This window comes from Solanum dulcamara, chromosome 9, assembly GCF_947179165.1.
Source record: "Solanum dulcamara chromosome 9, daSolDulc1.2, whole genome shotgun sequence".
NCBI classification, from domain to species: domain Eukaryota; kingdom Viridiplantae; phylum Streptophyta; class Magnoliopsida; order Solanales; family Solanaceae; genus Solanum; species Solanum dulcamara.
In genome coordinates, this window is record NC_077245.1 from 25,050,137 (window position 1) to 25,067,747 (window position 17,611).

Here is a 17,611-nt window from a genome sequence, read left to right on the forward strand (position 1 = left end):
AAAATTTAAAATACAATTAACTTATTTTAAATACAAAGCAAAAAAAATAAGAAGAATTTAATTTTTTTAAAAACCTGAAAAAACAGTTGGAAAATAACTCATATATACACGTGGCGGCGCGTGCATATCACCTCAGCTAATTGAATTGAGTTGTGGCTCCACATTAGCACATAAGGTGCAAAGAAATTAGATTTTATTTTTGAACATTTTGCAATTAGTTGGTGCACATAATTATTAACATTAAAACTTATATATATTTAGTTATTTTTCTTTCTTTCTTTGTGAAATATTTATTTCACATCTCACTTTTAACTCTTTTTTTCTCTTTCATTAATTTATTATATTTCTACTTTAATTGATTTGAAAAAATTATGTGTATTTTAAAAATAATAATAATAATAATATTTTTTTTAAAAAGTGTCCTTTATTATTAATATTTTTAATGTTTTATTTGATTTCCTCCACTATTCTTTGATATCCGTATGAAATAAACTTATTTTAAATTCAAGACATTTAGAATTAAATTTGAAATCAAAGCCAAAGAAAATAAAAGGAAATAAATAAATCAATTAAAACAAGAGAAAACAATGAAAGAAGGTAAAAAATGAAAATAAAATAAAATTACGTGTGGTTGAGAAAATTTTAAATACAAGGCAAAGAAAATAAGGAAAATCATGGGGCGGTTTGGACCGAACTTATAACATTCGATAACTATAAACTGATAACTAATAAACTGATATCTTAATTGTACTATAACTGTTTAGTATGCCTATAAATAAGGGTGTTCATGGGGCAGTTTGAACCAGTTATTGGTCAAAATCAAATCAATTTGATCGATTACTAAATTTTTTAAACCAAACCAATTTAATCGGATTGATTAGATTGTTTGATTATTAACCGTAAATCAAAATAAAAGAAGTGATTCATTCAAAAAAAAAAAAAAAGACAACAATTCATTAAAACAGAAATGAATTGTCTTTGTGTCATTTTGAATCTTATAATTTTAAAAGTAGAGCTCCAATTATGTTTAACTGTCCATTTAGTCATGCCAAATGGCATTCATCTTGAGCAACCAATACAATTTTCTTAGTGTTTGCCAGCTTATTTTAGCAACAATTAGTTAACCAATGTATATATAATCATCCAAAAGTTGGCCCTTATGCTAACTTTTTGTTTGACCTTTCTTGATTTCTTAAATAAACTTTAATGAAAATATATATATGATATTTAAAGTTGTTCAAAAATACTATATTATGTATATATAATTATAAAAAATATAATTTTTTTTTAACAAAATCAAAACTAAATCAAATCTTATCAATTTTTAAAAATTTAAAATCAAACCAAACAAAATAAAAATCGATTTGGTTTGATTTTTCGATTTGGATCAGTTTTTTTTTCAAATCATGAACACTCCTACCTACGAATCGAAAAATGATATGTTGAATCAAATAACTTTAAAATTGAACAGAAACAACCGACACGCAACCCTAAAGTGGGACACGGAGGGTATATATTCAGATTATTTTTTCATTTGTGGCATTTCTAATTTTGTTAAGTCATTTATGTTTGTTTTGATTTATAAAATTGTTAGTTGTATTACAAATGTCCTTATAATTTAGCCAAATGTCGCAAGGTCTGATTCACATTTTTTGATGTATCTACTCAAATTGTGGTGCACCCATTCATAAAAAAAAATTAGTTACTTCTTCAAAGATTGAACATTTTTAATAATGAGAATGCAAAAAGGGTTTATTTTTGCAAGATTTTCAAAAGTAAATTCTTAAAAGTTCCAAACAGTTGACTATCTGCATGTAAAAAGTCAGTTAATACACCCTTTAATAAGTCTTTGGTTCCATGTTTTCTTCTTTTACTAACTTCCACCTTTCACACAAACACAATGTTTTTTTCACCTTTCACACAAACATACAAATTCTACCATTTGGAATTTCATCTTTGGCCATGATGTTGAAATATCTTTTTCGCTTTTTCTTGTCTTTTATCCTCTTGTAGTTTGTCTCATTCTTAACTGAAAATATAACCACTTAGCTTTTCTTAAACATCACATATTCTAAATACACAATCACTATATCAAAAATATCTTTAGCAGAGTTTAATTAACGCTAAATATTTTTTTTTAATGTCAATTAATAATTTTTTGTAAATGTCCCTAAAATTTATAGTGACTTTGAATCTGCTAACAATTAACTAATGCCGGTAAAGACTTTAGCACTCTTAATACACTTATAATATGTTGTGTCAATTTCTTATCAAACAAGCATTATATATTTTAAAACACTTATGATATATTTATATTGCAAGTATAATTCACTTTTAATATATTATCACAATATTATAATAAATAATAATAAATAAAAAATATTACTAAAATTAATAATTATTTATTATAAAATACTCAAATAATGATAAAGCCCATGTGCTTGCCTCATAAGGGGCACAATGAGGACTATTGCTGCATGCCTATAACTACAAGTCAATATCCTATTGAGGCACATGATTGTATGGACTTTTTGGTGCTTGTGACGTGCCATCCCCAAAATAAATAAATTTCATAACATCATCACTTTGGATAGGGCATAAGTATAGGCGATGTTTGCGGACAAGATTCATCTAAAATCAAGTTACAAAAGGATATACTTAGGTTAGGGGTGGTAAAATGAATTCAAATATAAGTAAGGGTTATTTAATTCGTTTAAAATTTTATGGGTTGAATTTAAGATAATTTGAATTGGATCAATCTTAACCTATGCATGTTTTAACTCATTCTAAAATAATCTTCAATTGAACCCAATTTAATTATCAATTTCAACCTGTTTTAAGATTTTTTTATTTGTATTAGTGCAATGTGTGTTCTCATAATGAAGTTATGAATTACTATCTATTTTATCTACTTTATTTCTTTTAAGATTTATTTATCCATTTGTAACTTATTTCTTTTATTTACTTGAGTTGAAATTCAAATTCTAATTATAAAAGATAAATAACAATATATTAAAATTATTGAGATTAAGCGGGTCAAAATAGATGGGCCATGACCCAATTCAAATTTTTGATCTTATTTGAGCCCAAAATAAATTTGACGGCATGAATTATGCAAAATGTCCATTGAAAAAAAAATTATTTACACAAAAATAGCCCAATTCTTTTTTATTACTTAAAATGGTCGTTATTTGGTTTGGAGAAAAAAAAAGCGACAAGTTACCCTATTTGGCAACCGGCTTGGCCATTTGACCCCCTTTTTTTGTGCTATTAAAAAAATACCTTTTTATTGCTTAAAATTTTTTGTTGCTCTTTTAAAAATTTTCTTTTTCCTTTTCTTATTGTTTTTAGAGCTGTCAAAATGAATTTGGCTCGTAAGGTCGATTCAATCCAATCTTTGAATTAAGTTGGGTTGGGCTAAATTTTTTCAGTCCATTTAGGAACAAGGCTTTTTAGCCAGCCTCATAGGCTCAACCCGCGAGCCTTAAAGGCCAACTCGTGGATCATGAATTTTTTTTAAAATTATTATATATATAATGTTAACCATTCCATTATTCACACAAAATCTTCGATGACTTATCAGCTGTCTTGCTTGAGGAATAATTTCACAAAAATGGAGACAAACCGGAATAACGTCCGATCTTGTTTTTGGATTGAGTAGAAAAAGGATATATGAAGTTCGTTCTCTTCCTCTGTGCATCTCTCTGATGGGTAAATCTTCATAAAAGAGGAACAACTTTCGTGTGATTTGTGATTGAATGTAACTGTTAAGATTTTCTCTAGAATAAATCTTTCTCTTAATAGATCTCTTCTTGTTCCTCAATCTTCGAAGAATACGGCGTTGTATTATTGTAAGTCAACAAAGTATACAACCTCATGTGGATTAAATTCAAGCTAATCACAGTAACTTGGAAACCACCAGTCATAGGATGGCTTAAGGTGAATACAGATAGGGCCTCAAAAGGTAATCCTGGTAGGAGTTCTTGGGGTTTTTGTGTGAGAAACATAGAGGAAAATATATTACATGCACAAGCCAAGGATATTAAGGATTCATCTAGCACCAATACAAAAGCAGAAGCACTGGCAATCCTACATGCTCTAGAATATTTAGAGACAACACAGTTAGACAAAGTAATTATGAAAATTGATTCTCTATTAATCAAAAATACTATTAAAAGAACCTGAAAAGTGCCATGGAAAATTGTGACTATTCTGGAAGAGATTTGAAAAATTATGTGAGGCAAAACAATGATCATAACACATGTACTCGGAGAGAGGAATAAATTGGCTGGCCATTTAGCAAATATGGCACTAAAAAGGGGGTTGTTATAGTCAATAACTTTCAGAGTTGGAACCTCAAGGCAGGAGAATAGTAAACACTGATAAAATATTTATTCCTTATTTAAGAATCAGGTCGTGCAGAAAATGATAAATTTTTCGTTGAGATATTCATCAATTGATGTTAGTTATTTTTTCTAAATAATGTATTTGCCTTGTAAAATTTAAGTGCTTAAGTAAATGTACCACCGACAGAAAAAGAAGAAAAATTCAACAAAAATAACAAGTATATGTAATGTATCATTATTATTTGAATAGTGTATAATCGTGCATAATGATGTATATCTATTTATCAGATAATACTATACAACATTTATACGCTGCAGTAATTCATCTTCTTTAATGAGCTGTATTTTCTTTTCCAATCTCGACTAGCTTAAATCTCTTCTAAATTGTCTCATATTTTAGATATGAGATCCTCTCAGTGTTTTGAGTCTTTTGATATATTATTTATCCAAAATGGTTCATGTTTACAGCATGTTGAATTTTAAAAGTTGAACTTCAAAGCTCTTCAATGACAATGACAGATTTCAAGAAATAACAACTTAAATCTCTCTCTAAACAACTTAAAATTTTAGATATGAGTTCCTCTCGATGTCTCAATTCTATTGATATATAATTCACTTAAAATAATTTACATTTACGGAATGATGACAGAAAAATGGCCATTTATTTCTCTATAGGTAATCTTCAAGGATATTATCCTATTTATCTTATAATCATGCTCACATGTGTAATTTTATCTTCAATGAATTAAAAAAATAAGCAAGCAAGAAAATTGTCAGTTCTATAAAATATGGGTTTCAAAAAGTGATGAATCTACAATAACAATAATAATAATATACCAGTGAAATCAAACAAATGAGGTCTGGAGAGGAGGAGGGGTAGAATGTAAGCAAACCTTACCACTACCTCATGGAGGTAGAGAAACTGTTTTCAAAAGACCCTCGGCTCAAGTGCAACAAATCCAGGTATAAAGAAGAAGGAGACAACGAAGAGAATATAAAAGTAACAAGTAGCAGTGCAAAGTCTACCGAAAATGATTCTAAAATAATAGTAAAACAATGTGACAATTGAAACACAGTAAACAACATACTATGATTGATTATTGAAAACAATAATAAACAATGCTAAACTCAAAACAATAACTACAATAATACAACTGGTACCATTGGCAAACATAAACCACCCTAAGCAAGACACCACTACCTACTAACATTCTACCTATACGCGGCCTCCCCAAATTCACATCTAAGGGCATGTCCTCGTTAACCTAAATCTACATCATATTATGTCATATCACCTCTCCTCAATGCTTTTTCGACTTGCCTCTGCATCTATTCTACCCTCTATAACCAACCTCTCGCACCTACTTACTGGTGAATCTGTGCATCTCCTCTTCACATGTTCAAATGATAGTAGTCTTGATTTCCTTACCTTGTCCACCAAAGAGGCCACTCCCACCTTATCCTAAAAATCTTTATTTTAATCTTATCGCTCCTAGTATGATCACACATCCACCTCACCATTCTTACCTCCACAACATGCATTTTTTTGATATGAAAGGTTTTGACTGGCTAGCATTCTTAACCATACAATAATATTGGTCTACACACCACTCTATAGAACTTAACTTTGAGTTTTAACGGTACCTTTTTATTACACAAAATTCCACACAAAAGTCTCAACTTCATCCAAGTCGCATCAATATGATGTGTGATATTCTCATCGATGTCCTCACTTCTCTGGATTTAGCCCCAACATACTTGAAATTGTTTCTCTTAGGGATAATTTGTGTACCAAGCCACACTTCCGCGCCTACCTCATGCATCACATTGTTGAATTTACACTCAACATATTCTATCTTAGTCCTGCTTAACCAGACCCCTTTAGTCTCTAAAGTTTCTCTCCATACCTCTAACATAACTTTAACTCCATTGCATGTCTCATTAATAAGTACTATCATCCACAAATAAAACACACAATGACACCTTATTTTGGATGTCTTGCGTCAATTCATCCATCACCAAGACAAACAAAAATGGATTGAGAGTTGATCCCCGATGTAATCCCATCTTCATAGCGAAGTGTTCCATGTCTCCTTCCACCATTCTTACCTACATTTTAGCTCCTTCGTACATGATTTTTATGGCCCTAATGTAGGCCATTAATACACCTCTTTCTTCTAGTCATCTCCACAAGACTTCTCTCCGGACTTTGTCATAGGCTTTCTCTATGTCAATGAACACCATATGCAAGTTTCTCTTTCTTTTTCAATATTTCTCCATCAATTTTTTCATAAGATGGGTAGCTTCTATGGTCGATCATAGATATGAAATGTCAAACCCTAATGTCAGGATGCAAGTAGCATCTGGTGCCATACTTGCTTGCTAGACAACTACACTACTAGCATAATACCAACTATGAAATCAAAAAAACAAACAAGTATATCTTGACTTAAAAATAAGCCCTCAACCAGCAAGGCCCCTGTCAACATAACTTGTAGTAAACTCAACTAATCTCAGCAATTCATATAGAACGCAAACTACTCCTTTGTGGCCGGCAAGGCCATCATGATATCTAAAAACATATAAAGTGAAAACATATAACCATATATTATCAAGCCAATAGACCACTCTGCTAAAAGAAAAAAACAACAACAATGCATGCTATGATATCATATTTTACGTTATGCATATTTCTCACATGCTTAGTATATTTCATGTACTAATGCATAGTTTTGCCTATATATTTCATAATATAGGTCATGGCGTGCTTTCCATTCTCGTGGCTAGCACATATTCTATTCAGAGTTGTTTATTTTGGTGAATCCTTATGTTTCAAGGATGTAACCATTTATGTTTTCTTCCATTTCAGACTCATGTTATTTCTTATGTTTTGGGTGAGTTAGGGCTTGTTCTACACCACTGTCTATATTAGTAGAGGCATAGTCTGACTAGACTAGTATGCTTATGTTTATTTCACTTGTTATGTTTTGAATTCTCTTTTATCGAGATTCCTCTGTTTTGAGACTTAGTTTCCGCATTTGTGTTAACTCTTGATTTTATGTTATCTCATGTCATGATATGTATGATAAAAGGCTTGGTTAGAGTATCTTAGGATTTTAATCATTGTGTCATATTTGGGGTCTAGTTTGGGTGGTGACAAAAGTGTCATCAGTTGAAGTTGATTTATAATTTCTTGTTGTGTCTCCCCACTTTATGATAACACTGGGTGGAACCAAATCTTTTGATATGATGGATGACACGGTGAATAAGATGGACCTTTCATTAAGTTAAGTCTCCCTAGAGTTTAATTATGCACTTGTTATAACTTTAACTCAAAAGTTCATAGGTGTTGGAAATGTAGTGGACCAAAGTAAAGAATTTATTTCACTAGAAAGATGATAATGCAAACTTAGTTCTGCGGCACTTTTGGAAATTAAAGATCACTCAACAAGGAATACCTTACTAATCTTTTACGCTCATTTCTATTTCCTTATTTTTTTTATATATTTACTACTAACAATGGCTATTTTTAAGTGAAGGTTTATAAAGATTTCAAAAAATACTTTGCTACAAAGTCTTCCTTAGTCAACAAAGGATGCATGCATTGTAGGCTCATGGTTGTCCTTTTGAACTCAAAGAATGCTACTCGTAGCCCACAATTCAATTTCAAGTTTGCTTCTTCTTGTGCATCAATATTTGACTAACAAATTGAGTTTGAAATTTCAACACTTTCTCTCAAACTCTATTTTTCATTCCAAGCATTTGTTTCAACTTGTAAAATGTATCAGCTTTCTATAACTTTGTGAAAATATCTGCTAGTTGGTCTTCTGTCCTACAATGAACTAGCTCCACATTTTTATTTCTCACTTTCTCTCGGATGAAATGATACTTTGTATCTATATGGTTGTTGCGATTATGCGATATCAGATTCTTGGCAAGTACTATAGTAGACTTGTTGTTGATGTAGATAGTAATTTGACCATCATTCGCAATATACATCTCATCAAGAATAATTTTTAACCAAATTGCTTGATATGTACATTCTACTGCGGCTATATATTCAGCTTCACACGTTGATGAGGCTATTGTTTGTTACTTCTTTGATGACCTTGAAAATACTGCCGAACCGATGTGAAAAGCATATCCAGAGGTATTTTTTCAATCATCCATATCTCCCCCATAATCAGAGTCCGAATATTCTACCAAACTCAAATTTTTAGTGTGAGTATAAAGTAGGAGTTCATTTACTGTACCTTTAATGTATCTCAAGATTCTTTTCACAGTAATCCAGTGATCTTGTTTTGTCCTTTACATGAACCTGCTTATAAGTCAAACTGCATATATGATATCTGTTCATGAGATAGTTAAATACTGTAACCTACAAATGACACTTTTAAAGAAAGTTGAATTTATTCGTTCTTCGATTGAGTCAACACTTAGCTTCATACTGAATCTGCTAGCGTGGATACTAGTTTGCAATCTTGCATTCTGAACTTTCTTAAAACTTGATCCGCATATTTCTTTTGGCACATGAATATACCATCATTTATTTATCCCACTTCGACTCCAAGAAGTATGGCATTTCACCTATATCCGTCATTTCAAATTATTTAGTCATTGCTTTCTTAAAGTCATTAAGCATACTTGAATTATTTCCGGTGAAGATCATATCATCGACGTATAAACATATGATCATGATGTCTCCGACTTTATTTTTCTTTGTGTATAAAGCATGCTAGTGTGGACTTTTCACAAATCCATTTTTTTGAAAATATTTATCAATCCAGGTGTTCCATACTCGTGGAGTTTGCTTTAAATCATACAATGCCTTCTTTAAGCGGTAGACTTTGTCTTCCTATCGTAGCTTCACATATCCAAGTGGTTGCTCAATATAAACTTCTTCTTCCTAGTAGATATTTAGGAAAGCTGACTTTACATCAATGTCACACCCCGAGAGGGCACCCTAGACGTGACCGACACTTGAAAGCCATTTCTGACCCTTAAGCGAACCACCTGATTCAATCACTTTATCAATCAGTCATAAACGCTCAAAGGAAGGCTCAATCATGACATACTATTCATAATATAAGGGCCGAAGGCCAAACATGTTTAACTCAACAAAATAAGTATAATAGGACTCCTCAAAATAACAGTCCAACCTCCCCACACTCTAGTCTATAAAGCCTTTATCAAAGTCTAGAAGGTGCCAATGACAAGCCCATGGCTACCAATAATCAAGATAAAGGAAGCAACAACAACAAAACTATACAAAGAACTCAACATCCTCCGGAAACTAGGAGGACTCACTAACTAGCTGGGAGTGTAAGTGAATCTTCAACGGAGCGCCGGTTGATGATCTCTGGTACCTGTCGCTGCATCATAAAATGATGCAGGCCAAATGGCGTCAGTACATAGAATGTACGAGTATGTAAAATGGCCGGAGGAAACAACATCAAGAAAGCATCAATATTAACTCAGGGTCTTAGCTCATATTTATATACATAACAACTCACTCAAATGTCCTAAGTCCAACAAGAATAGTTTAGATAGGACTAACTCATAAGCCACTTAACTCAACTGACTCGGAGAACTATCAAGGCCTAAATAGGAGTTTCTCTTAATCGAAACCCATCACCTATGAGCCGGCGATAGTACAACAATCAGACATTGTTACCACGTCCGTCCATACCTTGCCAGGGCATGAACGCCTCCCTAATCATGGATACCATCGATTAGTCGAGTCCTATCATTTTAGGACAATAAAATGGAAAACATCTGACTTTAACAGTTCGATCCCATGGGAAGCATCCGACTTTAACGGTTTCATCCCTACCTACGTTGGTGGCGTAGTTTCTGGGGTTCGAGTATGGACTATACTCTTACCCGCTTTGGTGCTCGATACTCCTCCCATGACTCTATGCTCATAAGACTCCCTCAAATCATCTCAAACAAGCCCTCACGGCTAGTTTCATGTGGAACATTTCCCACTCATCAACTCTATCCTCATTCTTAACTCAGTTTAAGTCATAATGGTAAGTCTCATTTAGGACCTTGTCTACTCGTCAATTCTACCCTCTAATTAACTCAATCAAGCCTCATTTAGGTAAGCATTTATGATATCTCCTCAAGACTCATCACAACTCTATGACTTTAGCTCAACGATTTAAGTAGAATAAAACATTTAAGGAAAAATGACTTAAGCAACATAATCACTTGGCCAAAGAGATCAACAAAACATAATAACAAGTCATCTCCATCAACTCATACTAACATTAAGGATTTAGGAATTTCTTAGCTCAACAACATCAACACATATGGCATTAAATAATTAGGAGACAAAACTCATTCAAACATGAATCATACTAAGAAACTACATTTTTCATAGATATCTAACCTCAAAGCAAGAGTAGGGCACATGGGTGGACTCAACCCATGTTTTAGATAGCCTTACATACCTTAGTGAAGACTTGAAGAAAACCTTGTGGTTGGGTCTTCAATGGGAAACTCAAACCTTGAAGCTCTTGGAACTCTTCTTGTTGGAGAAGGATTTGGAGAGAAAGAAGAAGAGAGAGAGAGAGAAGAGGTTTCTAGGGCTTTTAGAGAGAGAGAGTGGGGGCTGAATAAATGATCCCAAAATAGTCTAGGGTGATACATATATAATTTGGGGAAATTCCCAAATTGCCCCTCCTCAAAAGTTCTGAAAAATAGCCACGACGAATCTTTTGGATTTAATTTGATCCTAGGGGTCCTTCATGACCCACCTCACCTCTAACGCTGCTCAAATTCTCAAAGACTCATCTCAACTCATGCATACGATCCTCAATACTTGAGTTCGACCCTACCCGTATACAAGAAGGGTCGGAATTCTAGGGAAAATTTTTGAGGGGTGTTACATTATCTCCCCCTTGGAATCATTCGCCCTCGAATGATGAGTGGCCAGGAAATGGACTCAGGGTACAGATCACAATCAACATTCAGTCATTCAATCAATCAAATTTTCAAACAATTATCAATCAAGACTCAAGAAGGCACAAATGAATTCAAGTCAAGGAAATGGTCATTACCTTCAACATTCTCCTAGGTAGGCACGAATAGATGGGGATATTTAGATTTCATGGCTTCCTCCGCTTCTCATGTGGCTTACTCAACAAATTGGTTTCTCCACAGGACTTTGACTGAGGCGACTTCTTTGTTCCTCAGTTTGCGAACTTGGCGATCAAGAATTTGGACCGGAACCTCTTCATAAGACAAGCTATCCTTAATTCCAATGCTATCAATGGGGACTACCAATGAGGGATCGCCCAATCACTTTTTCAACATCGAAACGTGGAATACCGGATGAATAGAGGCTAGCTCTGAAGGCAACTCCAACTCATAAGCAACACTCCCAATCCGCCTCAAGATCTGGTAAGGACTAATATATCGAGGACTAAGCTTCCCCTTCTTTTCAAACCTCATGAAATCCTTCATGGGTGACACTTTCAAATACACCCAATCATCCACCTCAAACTCTAAGTCTCTCCTCCTCACATCGGTGTAAGATTTTTGGCGGCTTTGGGCTGTCTTTAGCCTCTTTCGAATAACTCGCACCTTCTCCATGGCTTGATGAACAAGGTCAGGCCCAATCAACTTGGCTTCACCAACTTTGAACCACCCAATGGGAGATCTACACCTCCTCCCATACAAAGCTTCATAAGGAGCCATTTGAATGCTTGTATGATAGCTATTGTTATATGCAAACTCTATGAGAGGCAAGTGATCATCCTAATTTCCCTTGAAGTCAAGCACATATGCCCTCAACATATCTTCCAACGTCTGAATGGTGCGCTCTGCTTGGCCATCTGTCTGGGGATGGAAGGCTGTACTCAAGTTCACCCTCGAACCTAATCCCTTCTGAAAGGATTTCCAAAATTGGGAAGTGAATTGAGCTCCTCTGTCTGAGATGATAGACAAAGAGACCCCATGCAATCTGACAATCTCTTGTATATATAACTTGGCATAATCTTCTGCGGTGTTAGTAGTCTTAACCGCCACGAAGTGAGCTGATTTCGTCATTCTATCCACAATCACCCAAATGGAATCATGTTGCTTTCGGGACTTCGGCAAGCCTGTAATAAAGTCCATGTTGATCATCTCCCACTTCCATTCTGGAATTTCTATGTTTTGGGCTAAACCACATGGCCTTTGATGCTCAACCTTCACCTGTTGGCAATTCGGGCACTTGGAAACAAATTCCGCAACATCTCTCTTCATCCCACTCTACTAGTAGATTTCCCTCAAGTCATGATATATTTTCGTGGAGCCTGGATGAATGGAGTACCTGGAACTATGCGCTTCAACCATAATCCTCTCTCGAACATCATCGACATCCGGCACACACAATCTATTTTGGTACCTCAACACACCATCTCCCCCTTTGGTGAAAACCATCACCTTTTGTTTGTGAACAACTTTCTTTAGCCGGAGGAGGATGGGATCCTGATCTTGTTTCTCTTTTACCTCTGCTACAAGTGAGGACGTGGCCCCATCTCGAACGTTTACTCCACCTTCATTGTTCTCTTCGAGTTGGACTCCCAATTGGGCTAATCGATGTACCTCCTTCGCTAATTCCCTCCTTCCCTTTTCCACATGGGCAGTGCTACCCATGGACAACCTGCTAAGAGCATCAGCAACAACATTAGCTTTACCTGGATGGTAGAGGATGCTCATGTCGTAGTCCTTGACTAGCTCAAGCCATCTTCTTTGCCTCAAGTTGAGTTCCTTCTGGCTGAAGACATATTGCAGGCTCTTATGATCGGTGAATACATCAACATGCACTCCATACAAGTAGTGGCGCTAAATTTTTAGCGCAAACACCACAGCTACCAGCTCAAGGTCATGAGTTGGGTAATTCCTCTCATGAACCTTAAGTTGTCTCGAAGCACAGGCTATCACCTTCCCCCTTTGCATCAACACGCAACCAGACCCAATTCTAGATGCATCACAGTAGACCACAAAGCCCTCTCTCCAATCGGGCAGAGTCAAGACAGGAGCAGTGGTTAGCTCGGCCTTCTGTTTCTGAAAACTCTCCTCACACGCATCGGACCATTGAAACTTAGCCTTCTTTTGGGTCAGCTTAGTCAATAGTGATGATATGGATGAGAATACCTCTACAAACCTTTGATAATACCCGGCCAAACCCAGGAACCTCCTTATCTTTGTTGGGGATGTGGGTCTAGGCCAATTCTTCACAGCTTTAATTTTCTGAGCATCAACCTGAATACCATCTCCAGATACAACGTGGCCTAAGAAGGCCACTGATGCAAGCCAAAACTCACATTTAGAGAACTTTGCATACAATACCTGGTCCCTCAAAGTTTGTAAGACGATTCTAAGATAATGGGCATGCTCCTCCTCATTGTTGGAGTAAACTAGAATATCATCTATGAATACAATCACAAACATATCAAGATATGGTTTGAATACTCGGTTCATGAGATCCATAAAAGCGGCGGGGGCATTAGTCAACCCAAAAGACATGACCAAAAATTCGAAGTGGCCATAACGAGTTCGGAAAGCAGTCTTTGGAATATCACACTCCCTCACCTTCAACTGATGGTAGCCGGATCTCAGGTCTATCTTTGAGAAACAAGTGGCACCCTGAAGTTGGTCAAATAAGTCGTCTATTCTGGGGAGAAGGTACTTATTCTTTATGGTGACCTTATTCAGCTGCCTATAATCAATGCACATCCTAAGGGACCCATCCTTCTTTCGCACAAATAGGATGGGAGCACCCCATGGTGAGGCACTCGGCCTAATGAATCCCTTATCTAATAAGTCTTTCAGCTGATCCTTCAACTCCTTCAACTCAGCCGGAGCCATTATATAGGGAGAGATCGAGATAGGTTGGGTATCAGGAAGAATATCAATCCCGAAATCGATCTCTCTATCAGGAGGGACTCCAAGCAGATCTTCAAGAAAGACATCCGAAAACTCGTTGACAATCGAAACCGACTCCAGGGATGGAGACTCGATATTTTCATCCTTCACTCGGACAAGGTGATAAATGCACCCTTTTGAGATTAGCTTCCTGGCCCTAAGGTAAGAAATAAACTTACCCTTAGGCATAACAGGACTGCCCCTCCACTCTATGACAGCTTCGTTCGGGAATTTGAACTTGACAACCTGAGTTCTACAATCAATAGAGGCATAGAAGACATAAAGCCAGTCCATGCCAAGGATCAAATCAAAATCAACCATGTCCAACTCAACTAAGTCGGCCAAGGTATCCCTGTGATGAATTGACACAGTGCAGTCTCTATAGACTCTCTCAGCTAAGACAGAATCACCGATAGGAGTAGCTACACTGAAAGGCTCAAGAAGACATTCGGGAATTTTATTAAACTTACTAGCCACATATGGAGTCACAAAAGATAGGGTGGCACCCGGATCCATCAAAACATAGCAATTAAGAGAAGAGACTCGAATCATACCCGCCACAACATTTGGAGAGTCCTCTTGATCTTGGCGACTACCCATGGCATATAAACGGTTTGTACCTCCGCTGGTGCCTGAAGTAGTGCCCCTCTGATTATCTCTAGCCGGCGGTACAATGGCAGAATGCTGGACTCTATCTCCCCCTATTGGACACTCCCTCTGAAAATGGCCTATTTGGCCGCATTTATAACAACCAACCCTTCCCGCTCTGCATTCTCCCAAGTGGAGCCTACCACACTTACTGCATGGTGGCCTCTCCCTCGTACCTTGACTTACACTGGCCTGGGATTGAGAACCCTAGGGTCTGAAATTCCGATGACTTTGTCCCTGCCGATCATACCTGTTCTACGGCATAGGTGCACTGGCAGTAGATGAGGCATGATTGGGAGGCCTCTTCTGGAAGAAGGACCTGTTGCCCTTGCTTTTCCTCAGTTCACCCTCAGGGCCCGCTGATTTTGCCTTCTTGCTCAGGTGCTCCTCTCTGTCTCTTCTTTTCTCATCCTCCACCTGTTGAGCATACACCATTAGTCTCGAAATATCCATGTCCGAGATCAACAATGCTGCTTTGCACTCCTTCTTTACATGCCTCCGTAATCCAGAGACGAACTTCCTCATCTTTGACCTCACATCAGGAATCATTTTTGGAGCATACCTGGACAGCTGGATGAACTTCAGGCCATACTCCTTAACTGTCATTCCCTCCTGTTTCAGATTAACAAATTCCTCCACCTTCGCTTCCCTCAATTTTCGGGGAAAGAAGTAGTCAAGAAAAGCTCCCTCAAATTCATCCCACCTAGCAGGTTCAGCATCTTCACCTCTACCTTATTCCCATTGGTTATACCAAATGTTTGCCACATCTTTGAGTTGATAGGACACCAACTCAACTCCCTCTATTTCCGTAGCATGCATAGCTTTCAGGATTTTCCACATTTCATCAATAAAGTTTTGGGGATCTTCATCAACCTTAGAACCCGTGAATGCCAGCGGATTCATTCTCAGAAAGTCTCTAATTCTAGTGGCAGTAGATGGATCTTGGGAACTAGAGCTGAGAGCCGGCGAACTCTGGTTACCATTCTGGGCAGCCATTAATTGAGTGAGCATGGCAATCGCCCCTCGGAATTCTGCCTCTAACGTAGGTTCAGGCAGAGTAGCAGGCACTTGGGGTGCCTCCGCATACCTCGCGGGTCAGCCTCTAGCTCGTGTTGGGAGTACCTCCGATTGGGGCATCTCGGCGTTGTCAACGTTTCTCTGGCTAGCCGTACGTTTAGGAGGCATTATCTGTAACGTATAAACGTACGAATTAGAAAGGAATTTTATAGAGTTTAACTCTATCGTACGAAGACAGAGTATGAAAGAGGTGAAATAATTCCTAATGTCCTATAACCTCCTGCTTATAAGTGTGGTGCACAACACACCCATAAGCAAGATTCTACTAGAAACGGCTTCATAGACTCCCTAGGACACTTGAACTCTGTGCTTTGATACCATGTTTGTCATGCCCCGAGAGGGCACCCTAGACGTGACTGGCACTTGAAAGCTATTTCTGACCCTCAAGCGAACCACCTGATTCAATCACTTTATCAATCAGTCATAAACGCTCAAAGGAAGGCTCAATCATGACATACTATTCATAATATAAGGGCCGAAGGCCAAACATGTTTAACTCAACAAAATAAGTATAATAGGACTCCTCAAAATAACAGTCCAACCTCCCCACACTCTAGTCTATGAAGCCTCTATCAAAGTCTAGAAGATGCCAATGACAAGCCCATGGCTACCAACAATCAAGATAAAGGAAGCAACAACAACAAAACTATATACAAGGAACTCAACATCCTCCGAAAACTAGGAGGACTCATCAACTAGATGGGAGTGTAAGTGAATCTTCAACGGAGCGCCGGTTGATGATCTCTGGTACCTGTCGCTGCATCATAAAATGATGCAGGCCAAATGGCGTCAGTACATAGAATGTACGAGTATGTAAAATGGCCGGAGGAAACAATATCAAGAAAGCATCAATATCAACTCAGGATCTTAGCTCATATTTATATACATAACAACTCACTCAAATGTCCTAAGTCCAACAAGAATAGTTTAGACAGGACTAACTCATAAGCCACTTAACTCAACTGACTCGGAGAACTATCAAGGCCTAAATGGGAGTTTCTCGTAACCGACAACCATCACCTATGAGCCGGTGATAGTACAATAATCAGACATTGTTGCCACATCCGTCCATACCTTGCCAGGGCATGAACGCCTCCCTAATAATAGATACCATCGATTAGTCGAGTCCTATCATTTCAGTACAATAAAATAGGAAATATCTGACTTTAATGGTTCGATCCCATAGGAAGCATCCGACTTTAACGGTTCCATCCCTACCTACGTTGGCGACGTAGTTTCTGGGGTTCGAGTATGGACTATACTCTTACCTGCTTCGGTGCTCGATACTCCTCCTATGACTTTATGCTCATAAGACTCCCTCAAATCATCTCAAACAAGCCCTCACGGCTAGTTTCATGTGGAACATTTCCCACTCATCAACTCTATCCTCATTCTTAACTCAGTTTAAGTCATAATGGCAAGTCTCATTTAGGACTTGTCTACTCGTCAATTCTACCCTCCAATTAACTCAATCAAGCCTCATTTAGGTAAGCATTTATGACATCTCCTCAAGACTCATCACAACTCTATGACTTTAGCTCAACGATTTAAGTAGAATAACACATTTAAGGAAAAATGACTTAAGCAACATAATCACTTGGCCAAAGAGATCAACAAAACAT